Source organism: Spinacia oleracea, chromosome 1 (genome assembly GCF_020520425.1).
Source record: "Spinacia oleracea cultivar Varoflay chromosome 1, BTI_SOV_V1, whole genome shotgun sequence".
Classification (NCBI taxonomy): Eukaryota; Viridiplantae; Streptophyta; class Magnoliopsida; order Caryophyllales; family Amaranthaceae; genus Spinacia; species Spinacia oleracea.
In genome coordinates this window covers 77,434,935-77,451,842 of record NC_079487.1, presented here as the reverse complement: position 1 = coordinate 77,451,842, position 16,908 = coordinate 77,434,935, and positions in this window count along the sequence as shown.

The following is a 16,908-nucleotide window of genomic DNA, read 5'->3' as shown; positions in this document are numbered from 1 at the left end:
CGACATTGATTATAGGTGAGTTTTATTTTGTAGAGAGGGGCACCCCTAGATATTTGAAGGGAAACTCACCCAAGGGAATCTGAAATTCATCCAAGATTCTTTCCTTCATTGGTGTTGTAATACCTCTGAGGTAAATATTACTCTTGTCAATATTTTCAACCAGGCCAAAGGTTTGAGAGAAGTTCTTAACAGCCCGAAGTAACATAGAAATCGAGACCAAATCATCCCTTGCGCAGAGTAACAAGTCGTCTACAAACATCATGTGAGTGATTGAAAATCGGTCAGATTTTGGGTGAAAGTTGAAGTCAGGCACGTTCTTCAATTGCTGGAGATGTCTAGAGAGGTATTCCATACCAATTGCAAAGAGAAAAGGGCATATCGTGTCACCTTGTCTCAAGAAGTTTTTTGCGGGGAATGGATAGAAAGGTTTTCCATTAACTAGTATATTATATGAGGCAGTATAGACACAAGCAAAAACCCAAGTAAAGAACTTATTAGGAAAACCAAGCTCAATCATGGCGTCTTTTAGGAAAGACCATTCAATATAATAATAGGCTTTCGTCAAATCCATCTTCAGCATGCATCTAGGGGAAATGTGAGACCTATTGTACCAAGCTTTGTGGCAAGTAAGATGTTATTAGAAATCTTCCTTCCAGGAATGAAACCTGATTGTGCATCATTAAACACATCATTAATGTCCCCTTTCATTCTGGAGGTTAAGATCCTAGAAATGATCTTATATATTACCGTACCACAAGCAATCGGCCTAAAATACTTAACTTTCTAGGCATTAGGAATTTTAGGCATAACTTCATAAGAGTTATTGAAGTGCAATTGAACTTCCAGAGCATAGAAGAAGAACTGAATAATCTAATAGCCTTATAGATATTAGGCAAACATTTCTTGAAGAAAAAAGAATTAAACCCGTCTAACCCATAGGATTTGTCATCTCCTATCCCCATAATTGCTATATCATCTTCCTTTTCACTCACCTCTCGGCACAATAGAGATCTTGCCTGCATACTAAGTGTAGAACCACTCCTCAACGTAATAATATCAACTCCAAGCAATGAGATAGTAGAAGAACCAAGAAGCTTATTGTAAAACATCAGGATCTCGTTATGAATATCAGCTTCCTCCACAAGTTTTCACCATGATCATTAAATATGACTGGAATTCTATTTAATCTATTTCGTTCGTTTATTGAAGAGAACAAAAATTGATGATTTGAGTCACCAAGTATCATCCAATGGATCCTTGATTTTTTTCCAAGAGAAATTTCATCCACCTTCAACCATTTCCTCAAATCAACAATACACTCAGTTTCTTGAGCTAAGACTTGATCAGAAACATTTGCTTGTTGGGCCAAGGTCTAAATGTGATCAAGATAATCTCTGGCTTTTTGCAATTCTCTCATGAATACCAGAGAATTCCTCCCTATGAAGAGTTTTAAGACGAACCTTAACTTATTTTAAAATTCAAATCCTTTTAATTCCCAAACAAGGTACTTAGGTCAATTCTATCATTTCAAATGAAATAACAACTCCCAAACACACCATTAAGTTATTTCGTTGACAACATGGAAATTATAAATTGCCATGAATTTTGATTGACCAGGGGGTAAGGTAATTTACTTCCCATGTTTTGTAGGAATTTCAACTTCCTCCATTTTTACATTTTTTTGCCAAACAACAAATACAATATCTATAAATTCCCATTAATTTTCACTTCCCCCAATTTTTAGTTTTCAACCTAACAACCCCTAATATATATGAAGTATAATTAAAGAGGGCATATTTTCTCAGTTATTAGAGCGTCACGTAGAAAATCATTAGATTTTGACCAATAAAAAATAACATTTATTATTTATTTTAGAATTAAAAATTCTTCTAAAATCATTAGTTTTCGGCCAATTAAAGATTCTTCTAAAATCATTAGTTTTCGGCCAATAAAAATAATTACTCCGTATGATAGTAGTTTCATATGAAATCATTATGATTGATGGACAAGCTAGGTAAATCCAAAACCATATAGTAGTTTAATTATTTGATTTCTCTCGTACAAATATATTATTTTTTGTAAAGAGTAACTTATTTATACATGAATGATATATATGTTTAGTTTAGTCTTACCTTTAGGTTCACTTTATTGATATATGTAGTTTTTAATTATGGTTTTTGTAAATATCAAGTGTTAATCCTTTAGTTTAGGGCTTCAACAATCATTCCATATTCCAATATAATGAATCGACAACCCTTGTCACTCATGAAATTGGAATGTCGAGCCCTAAACTAATCAGTGTAGTACAACTTTCATTCAGCAAAATTTTCATTTCAATTAAATAAATAAGAGTGAAACCCATGTAAGTAATTTATTCAAGATATTACATCATCAGTTTCCAGTGATAACACGATGTAACTCTATGAGAAATAATTTGAAAGAAAAACTATTATTTGGACTCGGACGATGCCCCAGATTACACTACATTAATAACATTTGTATTTGTTTATTTTTATTTTCGCTATGATAACTTGAAACATGTCTTGTCTTAGTGGTAAAGACTTCATTGTTTAAACACAATTGGGGGTTCAAATCTTGTGCAAACCATATTTTTTCCATTTTTTCCATGTATGTGAAAAACGCATAAAGTGAATGACTAATAAGCAGAGCGCCATATGTCACGTAAATTTCTTTAGAAACGTCTTTTAATACATAGTATATATTCATTTAATGCTATTTTATGTAATTACCTATTCTACAACCGTGGAAGTTCCATAATATAAGATCATGACAATATTCTTTTCGAACACGTATAAATTAATTTTAAAATGTATTTTACATATAAAATCAGTTTGGGATGCATAAGTATATACAGAGTACCATCTTTGTTTTAGTAAGTTCTACCAATTGTATTTTGCGCGGTCTCCAATGATTACTTTGCCTATTCACCAATAAAGTGGATAAAATTTAGCTAAACGGAGAGAGTATATATTTTCAGTAGTTTAAGGTAAATAATTAACACATAATCCTGTATCGCACGGGCCTAAAACTAGAGGTTATATTGGGGGAGGGATAGCTATTTCTATGCAAAATGAAGACATAAAAAAAAAAATTTGTCTTCTTAAACTTGACTATTACTGAATCTTTATCATTGTTTTTTAGGGGAATAGTTTTATTAATTTAATACAAGCTCAAATTTTGTAAAGTAAATTATTAAAAATTTAAGAGCATGTTATATTAGGGTGAGTTTATCTCTCTGACTCAACCCCAAACTCCAGACTTTGCCACATCATCTTTTCACTAACTTTTACCTGTTTTTTTTTTTTATTCATATCATACAAGACTCTCCATATTTTACACATTTTCCCCAGGTTCACCTCAGACTTACCTAAACTCATATCCAACTTTTTGATATTTTTCTAAATAAATAAAAAGAAATTAAGTGTGATGATGTGACACGTTTTAGAGAAAAAGTGCAGTTTTGAGTAGTCTTGAGTGAATCTTTGATTTTAAAACTCACTTTCAGATTTATTGTAGTCTTTACCACATTATCCCAAGAGTCTCACTCCAAACTCATCTCAAGATTCACCTTTAGACTAGGAAAAAAAATCACCGATTAGGGTGAGTTCATCCCTAAGACTCACCCTCAATCTTCAGACTCTGCCACATCAACTTTTCACTAACTTTTTCATTATCCAGACTCACACAAGACTCTCACTATTTTTACACATTATCCCCCAGACTCGCCTCGGACTCTACTAAACTCCTAAAAAAGATAATTAAATAGGATAAAGTATGATTTGATTTGGTTGGAGAAAAAATGGAGTCTTAAGTGAGTCTTGAGTGAGTCTTGTATTTTCAAACTCACTTCAAGACTTATTGTAGTCTTTTACCACATTATCCCAAGACTTAAACTCGAGACTCACCTGGAGGCACACCTTAAGACTTGGTATACTCAGCCTTGTCTAAACATTTTGATACGAGTCTGGAAAATGCCCTCAGAATTAACCACTAGATCAAGATCTCATTGATAGGATATAAAAGTAGGCTCATACAAGTTTAGTGAACTTGATACAAAAAAAGGCTTATTATTTCCGATAAGTTATTTAAAATAATTCCAGACAAAATAAATATCAATAATGGTTTACAAGAATTATTTTAGGGATTTTTTATACTTACCACCTTATATATATTCAATTTGGAACTTACCACCTTAAAAAATAAATTTGAAATTTACCATCTTAAAATTTCAAAAAGTTTCAAAAATTAATGTCTCTTATGTGGGGATTTTTTTTTCTATTTTCCTCATTTTTCTTCTTTATTTCAATGACTTCCTTCCCTGTTTCATTATTTTCTTTAATTTTTCTCACCCTTCATATGCATTGCTTTTTTTTTTTTTTTTTTTTTAAATTTTTCTCAGTGTAGAAGAACAATTATTTATTTCACTTTGTAGTTGAACGTTTACACATAATTGATTTGAATTTTAGTGTAGAAAGATTTATGTTACCAATTGAAGTGTAGAATACAAAAAAAGGAGGGAAATCATGGTTTATTGTAAGGAGAAAAGGAAGGAAAATAAAAAGTCAGATATATGGGCTACTTGACCGATAATATATCCCAAACCGTTACAAGTGATAACTTTCCAAAGTTTTTTAAAAATTGAGGGGTCGTTCGGCATAGTTGTAACTTTCAATTTTTTTTTCAATTCAAAAACAAACAAATCCTATTCGACTATTCTATTTTTTTTAAAAAAATAACTTTTACCTAGTTTTTCAAATCTACAACAAAAACAAGGAAACAACTAAAAGTTGTTTTGAAGCTTTGAATTTTGGTGTTAGTTTTAGGTTCCACACCTCCCTCCTTACCCCTTCATTCTTCTTTCTAATGTTTCATATCCCAGACTAGTCCGACAATCCCCTATTTACTTCTCTTTCATCTCCGATCTCCAACGACGACGATCAGGTATTGTATGAGGATGTGACGAGTTGAGTGATCAATCAATGCTTCTCAATTTATTTTCCCTCCTATATAATAGCCTTACTAGGTTTCCGGTGATGACGACCGAATTAATGTATGACGCACGTGAAGATTGAAGCTGAAATATATATCTCCTTGCTCCAAATATGTATTTAATGTAGTTATACAAAGTCTAATAAATGCGGTTCAGATTAACTAATGAGTTAATTATTATGTGAGATCAAGTGATAAGAATGCGTACCTGGAGGCTGCTTTAGATCAAGTGGTATTTAATAATTAACTAATTTTGGTATTGGGCAATGGCTCGAGTCATTACTTAGATAAATTTAGCGTAACTATACCATTTTGAAAAAAAAAAAATAATAATTAACTCATACGCTTATTAAGTTATTGATTTTATTATCACTTATTATATTTTATTTGCAAAAAATAACATGTAGCATTACATAGCCACGTATATAAGTCATTATATTTGAATCAAGTGGTCATGGATTCGAATCTTGTATAAACTACGCACGTGTTTCTAATTTTGGGATTTTAGAATATATGTGGATGACGTGGAATGACATGTGGCGAATAGAAAGAGGAAAGTGCCACGTAACATGGTAGACTTTCTTACAAATGATTTTTAATGTATGGCTAGTGTGTGGCCCGGGGGATGCCCCAGTTGCTACTCTGAGTAATTAAAAACTAGTGTGTGGCTCGGGCGATGCCCCGATTGCTACATTGAATAGTTAAAATTTTAGATTTTTCTTGAGCAAAATATTTGGCAAGATACATTTAAAGCATTAAGTGAAAGCATTCATCAAGTTCGTCTACTACACAAACACACTAAGTCATTTACATGAGAAATAATTTTTCAATTGCATCATCTTACAATTTGTATAATTTGTTTTCTAGTGAAAATAAGTGATTCAAAATTAACAAACACCAAATTAGATACATGCAACCATGCAAGGCATTTCTGTAGTTGATGCTTAATTATGAGACTTATGACATCATGTTTATTCATGGTTGTCCTAATTTCTTTTTCCAAAATAGTCAATAGAAAATAAAAAGTCGCATAAAAGTTTAGTTGTTGTAAACTTCATGTTAACATTCATTTATAAATTAATGTAAAGAGATAAACCACAAATTGTTGTTGGTTAAGATGGTAATGAGAGTTATCCTCCACACTTGAGGTCTGGAGTTCAAACCTCATTGTATGTATTGATTTTTGGTTGTCCATGATATGACATATCATTTGGTGAGTGGATGATGTGGCGCAAAGGGAAGAGTACTTCGTGCCACATAGACATTTTTCTCAACGCCTTTTAATATATTAGTGTAGATATATGACCAAAATACATGTGATAAAGTGAAAAAATTCATTAAATTCATCAACTATACATGTACGTTACGTCATTTATCATGCCAAATAATTTTTCAATTAGATCATCGTATATATTATTCGTTTAATCTATTTTCTAATGGAACTAATTAAGAGCTTCAAATTAATAAGATATATGCAGGGTATTTCTATAGTTGATGATTATGAGACTTATGATATCATGTTTAATTCATTGTTTTCTAATGTTTTATTCCAATATAGTCTATAAGAAATAAAAGATAACATAAAGATTTAGTTGTTTTATAATCCATGTCAACATGTATTTATAAATTAATATGCATTTTAAAACAACATTTAGTGGTTGGTTAAGATGGTAACGAGAGTTAATTCTCCAAACTCGAGGTCTTGTGTTCGAACCTTATTGTATTTATTTTCGGTTATCAATAAACATCACATAACCTTGGTGAGTGGATGATATGGCGTAAACAGGAGAGTTCTATGTGGCGATAAACATTTTTTGCAACGTCTTTATTAGCATAGATTATAGATTACACAACTTACTCTTGACTGAACCCGCAGGGTCACACAAATAGCTTGAACAAAGCAAATGTTAGGAGAATAAATATTATTCAGTAAATATTCTGAAAGTCGTATGATCTCGGAATGACGAATGTTGGACTCAGTGGGAGCAACAATCGTCAAAAGGAAAAGAAAAAAATATTACCGAAAATGAAAATATTGTCTGAAATGGAAATATTACCAGAAACGAAAATATTTCCTGATTCGGAAATATTATCAGAATCGGAAAAAGAATCGAAAAACACGAAGCTTGAACCATGAGCAGGAATTGCGGGCCATAGGTCGCGTGCATCGCGAATCGAAGCAAAGTTACAACAAGTGCATGGGTAGGTTATAACGCCAGGCCCATGAACGAGCCACGACCTGGCCTGCATGCACAAAGCAGAAACACGCAATAGTAGCGCGAATGCACAAAGCATGGCGCGCGTCTAGCTTGGGCGCCAAGTTACTTTTCGCGCAAGTAACTTGGGCCGCAAGACACTCTTTTCCGTGTGCAAGGCGTGTGTTTGAGTTGTTTCTTAATTCAACTAGATATAGATTTTGTTTTTGGATTATTCCTAATTGAAGTCTAGTTTTCATAATCCTACAAATATAGACATGGGCTCTAGATTTATATACATAAATTTATATTCTACTTCCTAACTCAAAAGTGAGAACCCGAATCTTGTAGACTTTACCTTGAATATTATTCTAAGCTAGTAATGCCAAAGCGGATCTAAACATAATGTGGACTACATCGGAGGGGCGACATTCAAAGTCCTATACTCGATTCTTGTTCGGTTTGAGGGCAGCTAAGGAAAGGTGTGCATCACATATGTAAGGTTCCCTAATTATGCTAATTGATTATGTGATTATACTTGGCTCCTATAATTCTAAGTTTATTCTGTATGGGAATTATATTGTCCATAATCTAACAGTGGCATCAGGAGCATCTAGTATTAATTTCTTAATCAATTATAAACATGGATTAATCATTAAATTTGCAATGAATTTAATTAAGGTGGCGAATTAATTGGTAATTAATTGCAATTTTTCGGTGAGATTATTAAATGTATGTTCCTAGATATTTTGGCGCAGGATTGTCGAAAATCGTCAGAATCTTATGATTTTATAGTGTATTTCGTATGTAGACGACATTTAAACGATGCTCTTGGTCCAAGTTTGCATTTAATGAATTTAATGCTAAGTCTAATAAACGCTGTTCAGTATTAATTAAGCAAGTTAATTATTTAGTGAGATCAAGTGATCTTAATATCTAGATTGAGGCCGCTTCAGCTCAAGTTGAATTAATATTATTAGTGCCACAACTTACTCTTGACTGAACCCGTAGGGTCACACAAATAGTACGTGAACGGATCAAGTATTTTGTTGAATATTATATTTAGTAAATACTCCAATTATGGATATTCGGAAATGATGGATGTTGGTTTCAGTGGAAGCTAAAAAAAACCATAAAAGGCAAAGAAATAATATTTGCCGGAAATGAAGATATTCCCGAAACGGAAATATGGTTCAGAACGGAAATATAATATTATCCAAGTCAAAGATATTGCCGGAAACGAAAATATGGTTTGTATCGGAAAATATTATCGGAAACGGAAATATCGGAACCCAAAATATTGTCAGAATCGAAAATATTACCGGAAACGAAAATATTGTTCAAGTGGAAAATAGATTCCCGAATCGGAAAACAAATCTAAAGCACGACGAGCGACAGGGCAACAAGCAAGGTCGGCCCATCGCTCGACACAAATAGTACGTGAACGGATCAAGTATTTTGGTGAATATTATATTTAGTAAATACTCCAATTATGGATGTTCGGAAATGATGGATGTTGGTTTCAGTGGGAGCTAAAAAAACCATCAAAAGGCAAAGAAATAATATTTTCCGGAAATGAAGATATTCGTGGAAACTGTAGACACCTACTTTTGTCCCCATTCCCGAAAGGGAAAGGTTCGATGATGAAAACGTAAATCTCCACTTGACAACGCATCTCCTATAAAATAATGAATCTCAAAACCCCTTTCATTTCACCCGAAACCTGCTATTTATAGAAACCTGCTATTTATGGAAACCTGCTAAAAATAGTAACTACCGTAATAGGTAGTTGTTAAAAGTGGCAAGTCATAAAAGATAGAAACCTGTCAGAATTAGGTGTTGCACTCCAACATAAATCTTAAATGAGATAGAAATTGCGAGAGAATCCTATTCCTAATATGATTCGAAAGTAAGAGTCACGTATTAATTAAAATCCTAACGAGCCTAGAGTTAGTAACGGGCCCAGACGCATCCCGTCACAAGGTTAATACGCACTAAAGGACTCAATTAAATCTCAAATACTCCGGATTCTAGGAATCCGAATCTGACTAAGAAAAACAGCCCAGACCCTATTTTCAACGCCTGGCTCTGTGCGCCGAAATCATCGGCGCCCAGGCCTGGGCGCTGAAAATACCTGGTACGTGTTTTTTCCTAATTCCTCGTGGATTAGAGTTCTGCAATTCTATCTTTCCATGAACTCTTTCCTATAAATAGACCCTTAAGTTCGACGTGAAAAGGACAACAACACAATTATTATTATGAGTATTGACTCTGAACCCCTAAGCCTAAGCCTCACGCTGCAAAACTGATCACGCGTTCTGTCGCAATCGATCCATAAATCGAATAGAACGTATCCCGTCCCATAATTTGAGATTCGTTAAATAAAAGAAGAAATAGCAAAGTCAAAGTGGTTAGTTTTCTGAGAACCGTGACGCACCTCTCAAGGGTGCGTCGTAATGTATCCCTTTTCCATGGTTTAATTGCTTTCCTCGCCCTTTTATGAACTGTTAAACTAACTAAATCTGATTGTCCGATCACGCTTAATAAATATGATATTTTTGGGAAATTGGATTATCATGCTAGGTCCCTTAAAACAATCTAAATCAGATAATCGCGCTCGATCTAGTACTATATGTTGCATATTGTTAAAATCAACTCAGATTAGTTTAATAGTTAACGCATGTCCCTTCAATTATTTATGCTGAGCTAGTAAGGATATCCTGCCTCTGGAGTTATCGAAGAGCGAGTACTCCTCTCGGTAGTTACAGTCCCCCGAACCCTCAATCTCTACCCTGCGGGTGTACGTTGAGCGATCCCCACCACCAGGGATCACAAGGGAACCTACGGCCGTCGTGGTCAAACATAATTGCACTCCCTTTATGTCACGATAACCAGGTTTTGTCAATTTTTCTCATTGTCGTTAAAAATTGAATGGCGACTCCTATATTACTAGTCAATTGGGTGTAAACTCACAGGAAATCCAATTACACTTGATTTGACAAAAAGAAGCATCACACCCACGAGGGACGAGGTCACGCATTAGCCTCGTGCTTTTTCGACCCCCTCACAGCGGCGACTCCACTGGGGATAGTGAAGGAAATACTCGTGCTTGTAGGTAATCAAAATAGCCGAAGGGTGAAACGATCCTACCCCGCGTTTATTTCCCAATCAAGTTGAGACGACCTGAAAATCAGCATATTAATGTGAACGGGCAGAACCGCATAACGAATCTCGGCTCCCTCGGGAGTTGGGACTAAGGATACCTTTTTTCGCCAATAGGGGGTGCACACGCCGCGCATGTTGCCCACTCGGTACTTGTGCAGGTAGTACACCTATCCCGAACCCAATCGCTCGCCCATTAGGTCCCTCTCGCCTGCATGCCCCCTTGGCTTGCACTTGCGGGTTGGCCTCTTGAGCGAAATTCGTCTGCTGAAGACACTACCTCGACCGGGGCATGTGTTGGATCTACGATAGAAGCGGTACCAAGCAAGGCGCAAATAACTACCCATAGAAGCCTATCATAAACTACATGACATATTATTATTGCCTCATGATGGAATGTTAGTTATGTGTAGCGAAATATATGATTGTGTGTGAAAAACTGTCCTAGAAAAACCAACGACGACCTTAAAAAATTGCCCAAACATTCATGAACCAATTTGCCAAAGAGTTATACCGAAACACGTGTTCCGCAAACCCGAACGATCGCCACAAAAATAAGCGACGCTCGGGATGGCCTGTAACGAATCCCACAAACGCTGCACAACACGTAAAAGACGTTATTAGGCAAGCACGCAAAATCGAAGTCGCGTAAACAAAAGTAGACGCAAACAGAAAACGAGAACCAGCCAGGGACGCATTTTCAACGCCCCTGGCTGGGCGCCAGAATTTCTCACGCTCTACGCTGGGCGCTGAAGTTGCTGCTTGGCCTTCTGGTCAGGCGCAACAGCCTCGGTGCCCGCGCAAAAGGAAAATACGTAGCAAAAAAAAAAAACGTTCGTAAAAAGAATTGCTACGGGGGCGTAAGAAAAGCACTCGATTTCAAAAGCGACTCGTAAAAAATTAATAACTCTTTGCGTCGTTGTTAGGCCTCCTACGACGACAATGCTCGACACTAAAAACCGAACATGCTAATAATTATGAATGTCACACGGGCAAGTGTTTCGAAAATCCAAAGAATGACCAAAAGAAAAAAACTAAAAAGTGTACCAACAAAAGAAAGAGTGAAAAACCAATAGAGAGAGTCGAAGTCTAGACTAAGTAACACTTGAAACTTTGGGACCTAAACTTTAGCTTATCTTATGCATAGAACTGGTCCTGCCACTTGGTGCCGATCAGGAAATCAACGGTTAGTGCGCCTCGAAGATACATCGCCAGCACCAGGTTTAGTGACTCCAAGCTCCGTCCGTCATCCCTCATTTAAAGGATCTCCGCTTCCCCAACCTCGATTCGCACCCTCAAACATGTCCATCGAAGAATTGCAAGAGCAGATGGCTCAAATGACCCAACTCATGGGCCAACTGAAAATGGAAAACGAAGCCTTAGCGGCTGCACAAGCCAAAAATGACCTCGATAACGAGAAGAGGATTGAAAAAATGGTCCTACAGCAAACCATGGGGAGCAAGTACTTCTCCCTCGATCCTGAACCTTTTCCTGGCAAACTACCAGAAAAGTTTAGTTCATCTGACTTACCAAAGTTTAAAGCCACGGACAATCCCCGTGATCATCTATTGAGCTTTGTGAATGCCATGAACTTGAAAGGCGTGGACAAGTCCATGTATTTACCTGCCTTTCCTTTGTCCTTGGAACCTGTGCCGCTCAAATGGTACTATCACCAGGACCCTAAGCTCTTCCCCACTTGGGAAGACTTTGTCAATGTCTTCATCAAGCAATACTCGTCGAACATGGATTTTCAAGTCACCATGCGCGAGCTGGAAGTTCTCTTCCAAAAGAAAAATGAGGGTTTCACAACCTACTTTTCTAGATGGAGGGATCAAGCGGCCCAGCTAATCAATAGGCCTCCCGAACAGAATTGGTCCAAAAATTCATTGACAACCTGGACCCAGCCTACAGACAGCACCTTAGGTACCTGGGACTCGACACTTTCAAAAGAGTTTATGATGTGGGAATAAAGATCGAGGATGATCTCGCAAAAACAATACAAAGTAAACCCGCATATAAAAGCAATACCTACAACAGGGGCAACACATCCCAAGCCCAAGAAGTCCATGCCGTATAGGAGACTCCCGCCCGAAGAAGCCCTGGAAGATGGGTCCGAGACCGAAAGTTTGCCCCACTCGGGTCGACTTTGGTACAAGCCTTTGAAAGGCTAACCAATCAAGGAAAGTTGAGACCTATAGGCCCCACCTGTGACCCTCCTGTCAAGAACAAATATTGGGTCGAAGGTACTTACTGCAAATTCCATCAAGGAAATGAGCATGACACCGAAAACTGCTGGAATCTAAAACATACGATCCAGGACATGATAGAGGATGAAGTGATACCTCTCCCTAACGTTGGCAAACCCAACAACAACAAGAGCCCACTCGGCTCTTGTCACATCTCTCTCGACCAACCAGAAAATGAGAACTTCGGCCCTACGGTGTACATTACACCCCAAGGTGCACCACCCGTTGTGGTCCCTATGGATCGAATCAAGAGAGAAGTATGTGGTGTGTGGAATGATAATGCTGAAGATATTTATCTATCTGAAGTATCGGGCTAGGACATCTTTACTGAAACTTGGCCCGGGTATGCTCTCATTGACACCACCCCTCAGGAGCCCGAGGTCGACAACCTCACCCGATCCGGAAGGATATACCAACCGGATATTCACCCACCTCCTATGGGCGATATCCCAGTTAGGCAAACTCCTGAGAATGGACGGCACACCACCGTCGTGGAAGTCATTGAAAATCCTCTCTTGAAACAACTAAAAAGAACCAAAGCCGAAATTACCATCTGTGATCTCATGTGTACTTCAAAGGAACATCGTGAAAAGCTTATTCGCCCACTCGACCTCATCTCAGTACCTACAGATATCACACCTGACTCACTGGTAAGCCATGTCACGAGAGATGCCGGAGAAAAGGCCATAGTTTTCACTGACAAAGACTTGCCCAAAGAGGGGGGTGCTCACAACAAAGCCCTTTATCTAGTGGTTGGATGCAAAGGACAAAACATCCCCCTAGCGCTCGTAGATAACGGTTCGGCGGTCAATGTTTGCCCATTGCGAACCGCCCATTGCTTGGGACTAGGAAATGATGACTTCCAAACCTCCACGCAAGGGGTACGAGCTTATGATAACTCCCGAAGGCCTGTGTTGGGAAAAATCAACCTCACCATACAAACCGGGCCTGTGGCACGCACTACGGAGTTTCAAATAATTGACATCAAGCCCACTTTCAACCTCCTCTTGGGGCGACCTTGGCTCCATGACTTAGGAGGTGTGGCTTCTACCTTGCACCAAATGGTTAAACTTAACCATAACGGGGTAATACTAGAAATCCGCGCCCCTCCTCTCGACGTCAGTTGTACTATGGTTGGAACGGCCGAAACTGCAGACGACCTTTATGGGTTTCAAATGGAAGAAACAATCCAGTTCATCGAAGATTATGATCCAGCATTCCTAGACCCGCATGCATCCCGAGTCATCCCTAGAATGCTGTTAGCTCAAGGTTATTTCCCTGGAACCCCATTGGGCATAAGAAAGAAGGAATGCACATTCCATCCTTTACCCAACAAATCTACTCCCTTTGGCTTAGGCTATGAACCAACGGAGGAAGACATTACTGACCGCCTGTCTAGGCTACGCCTTAACAAGGCCAAACAAACCACCCTCCTTTCCCCATATCAAAGAACCCTTAACGGGATGTTCGTTCGGGAAGGAGAAGGACACCCATGCTGTGATTTCCCTGAACCCTTCGTTCAGGATGGCTTGCTAAAACCAGGATTTGAAATCTTCCATGACTGCCACACCTTGGATGAGGCACCCCACCTCACCAAGACTAAAACAACTGAAATATTGGACGACCAGGCTCTATGGACATTGTTTAACGAATCGAGGCCTATGGAGGACGAGACTGTGACGACTACTCTAGATTTATAAGATGAAGGTTTCGATCCAACCCGGTTAATCGCTCCTGCGTCAACACTAGAAGAGATCGAGTGAAGGAAATAATGCCCTTGGTCCAAGTATGCATTCTATGTTAAGTCTAATAAATGCGGTTCAGTATTAATTGACAAGTTAATAATTCAGTGAGATCAAGTGAGCTGAATGCCTAGCTAGAGGCCGCTTCAGTTCAAGTGGAATTAATGATATTAATCCACAGCTTACTCTTGACTGAACCCGTAGGGTCACACAAATAGTACGTAAACGGATCAAGTATCTAATGGCATTAGATACTCTATCTATGAATATTCGGAACCGACGGATCTTGGTTTCAGTGGGAGCTAAGATCGTCACAGGCAAGAAATGAATACTCCGGAAACGATGATATTGCCGGAAACGGAAATATGGATCGTATCGGAAATATAAATATTATCCAAGTCATAGATGTTGCCGGAAACGGAAACATGGTACGTATCGGAAAATATTATCGGAAATGGAAATATTGCCAGAATCGGAAATATTGCCGGAAACGGAAATATTGTCAGAATCGGAAATATTACCGGAATCGGAAAATAATTCCGGAAACGGAAATATTAAATATTTGTTCGAAACGGAAATTAATTCCGGAATCGGAAATATTAAATATTGTTCGTATCGGAAAATTTAATCGGAAGCGCATCGTACGAATAAGCATCGGACGAGGCCTGCCGGACGAGGCCCAGCACGAAGCCAGGCCATCGCCCAGCAAGCCAAGCGCGCCGCACAAACAGCAAGGCCAGGCCCAGCAGGCTGCGCGCAGCGCGCAGCGCGCACAGCGCGCACAGCACGCGCAGCGCACAGCGCGCACAGCGCGCGCAGCGCGCAGCGCGCGCGGGCGCTGAGTGGGCTGCTGCTCGCGCGCACGCATGAGGCCCATCGTGGCTGTCGTGTGTGTGTGTGCAAGTGTTTGTGTTTTTTGTATCTGAATAGGATTTCTATAGGATTCTAGGTCCTAAAACATACAAAAAGAGTTCTTGTAGGATTCTAGGTTTGATTTTTTTGTATCTGAATAGGATTTCGATTCCCTTTCCATACCGCTATAAATATGAGGCTAGGGCTCACAATTTATAACAGAAGTTTCAAAGTATTCATAGTGAGTTTTTGAGAGAAAATTCAAACACACATCTTGCTCAAATTGCCGAAATTTTCTAGTACCTTAAGGGCGATTCTAGTTGGTCAATCTTAAGGCGGATCCGGACGTGCTGTGGACTATCTACGGAGGGACGACACTTGGAGTCCTAAAGACTTGTTCTTGTTCGGTTCGGGCGCAGCTAGGGAAGGCACGCAACAAAGAGTATGCATCTATTCTATGCTAAATGATTATGTGTAAATAATATGTATTCCTGGGTTTATGGTTTTTCCGCATGATTTATGAATTGTCATATGTATCATAACCTAACAGTGGTATCACGAGCCCCTTATTATTTTCATAATCTAAATTGCATGAACATGGTTAAATATTAAAAATTTGCAAGAATTAAAAGGGGTGATTAATTTTCGTAATTGTTAATTAATTGCAAATTACGTTTATTTAATTATACGTACGCAGTTTTTCGGCAGTTTCTTCGTTACTCATCCGAATTGAGTGATTTTTGTGTCAATTCCGCATGTAAAAGGCATTCTAAAAATTTTGACAAAAATAGTATTTTTCTGCCGAACCCAGAATTCTCAAATTCGAAGCCTAACTATGACTTTTCGAAGGTTTTAGTTTTTCGAATGCAAAATTTCGTAAATTTAAGATGTTAAATTAAATATTTGCGATTCTTGTTGATAAATCTTGAATTTTTGATTGACCTACTGCATATGTTTAACAAGTTTGAATGCCTAGTCTTGTTAATTATGCAATCTAATTTGTAACTATGATTAATTTATTGAAAATTAGAATAATTTAGAATTAATTTGATTTTCATAATTAATTGTAATTTAATTAGAAACCTATGATTAAAAACCACCATAAAAATTGTAAATTTACGATAAATTTTAAATTTTTATGACCTAGACTTGAATCCATATCAATCGGAAATCAATTGGATAATAAATTTTCGATTTTTTCGCCCTAAAATTATGAAATTAATATTATTTATTAATTTGTCATTAATTTTAAATATAAATTTTAAATTTTTATGCGATTCGTTCATAAAACTTGCACGCACGAAGCAATGGACGCTTCGTGTTATCCTTAAGGGGTGTTGTATAATGCGGGCATGCGACGACGAGCAAGGGAGCTCGTCGCCCGTGCGGCACGAATGCAATGAGCAAGGGCGTAGTGCACGAGCACAAGGCAGCAGCCCTGCCTTGTGTCGTGTGCCACGACCAATGGACGAATGGGCATGGGCGAAGGGCGAGCCAAGGCAGTCGCGTGTGGGCAGCAAGCGAGCTGCGCCACAACGCGCGCTGCCTCGCACAAGAGCGCGCAGCCTCGCGCGCAGCGAGCGCAAGCTCGCGTGCCACGAGCGCTGCGCCTAGCATTGCTCGCGCGCACAGCGAGCGATGTCGCCCGCACAGCGAGCGATGTCGCGCGCCCAGCGAGCGATGTCGCGCGCCCAGCGAGCG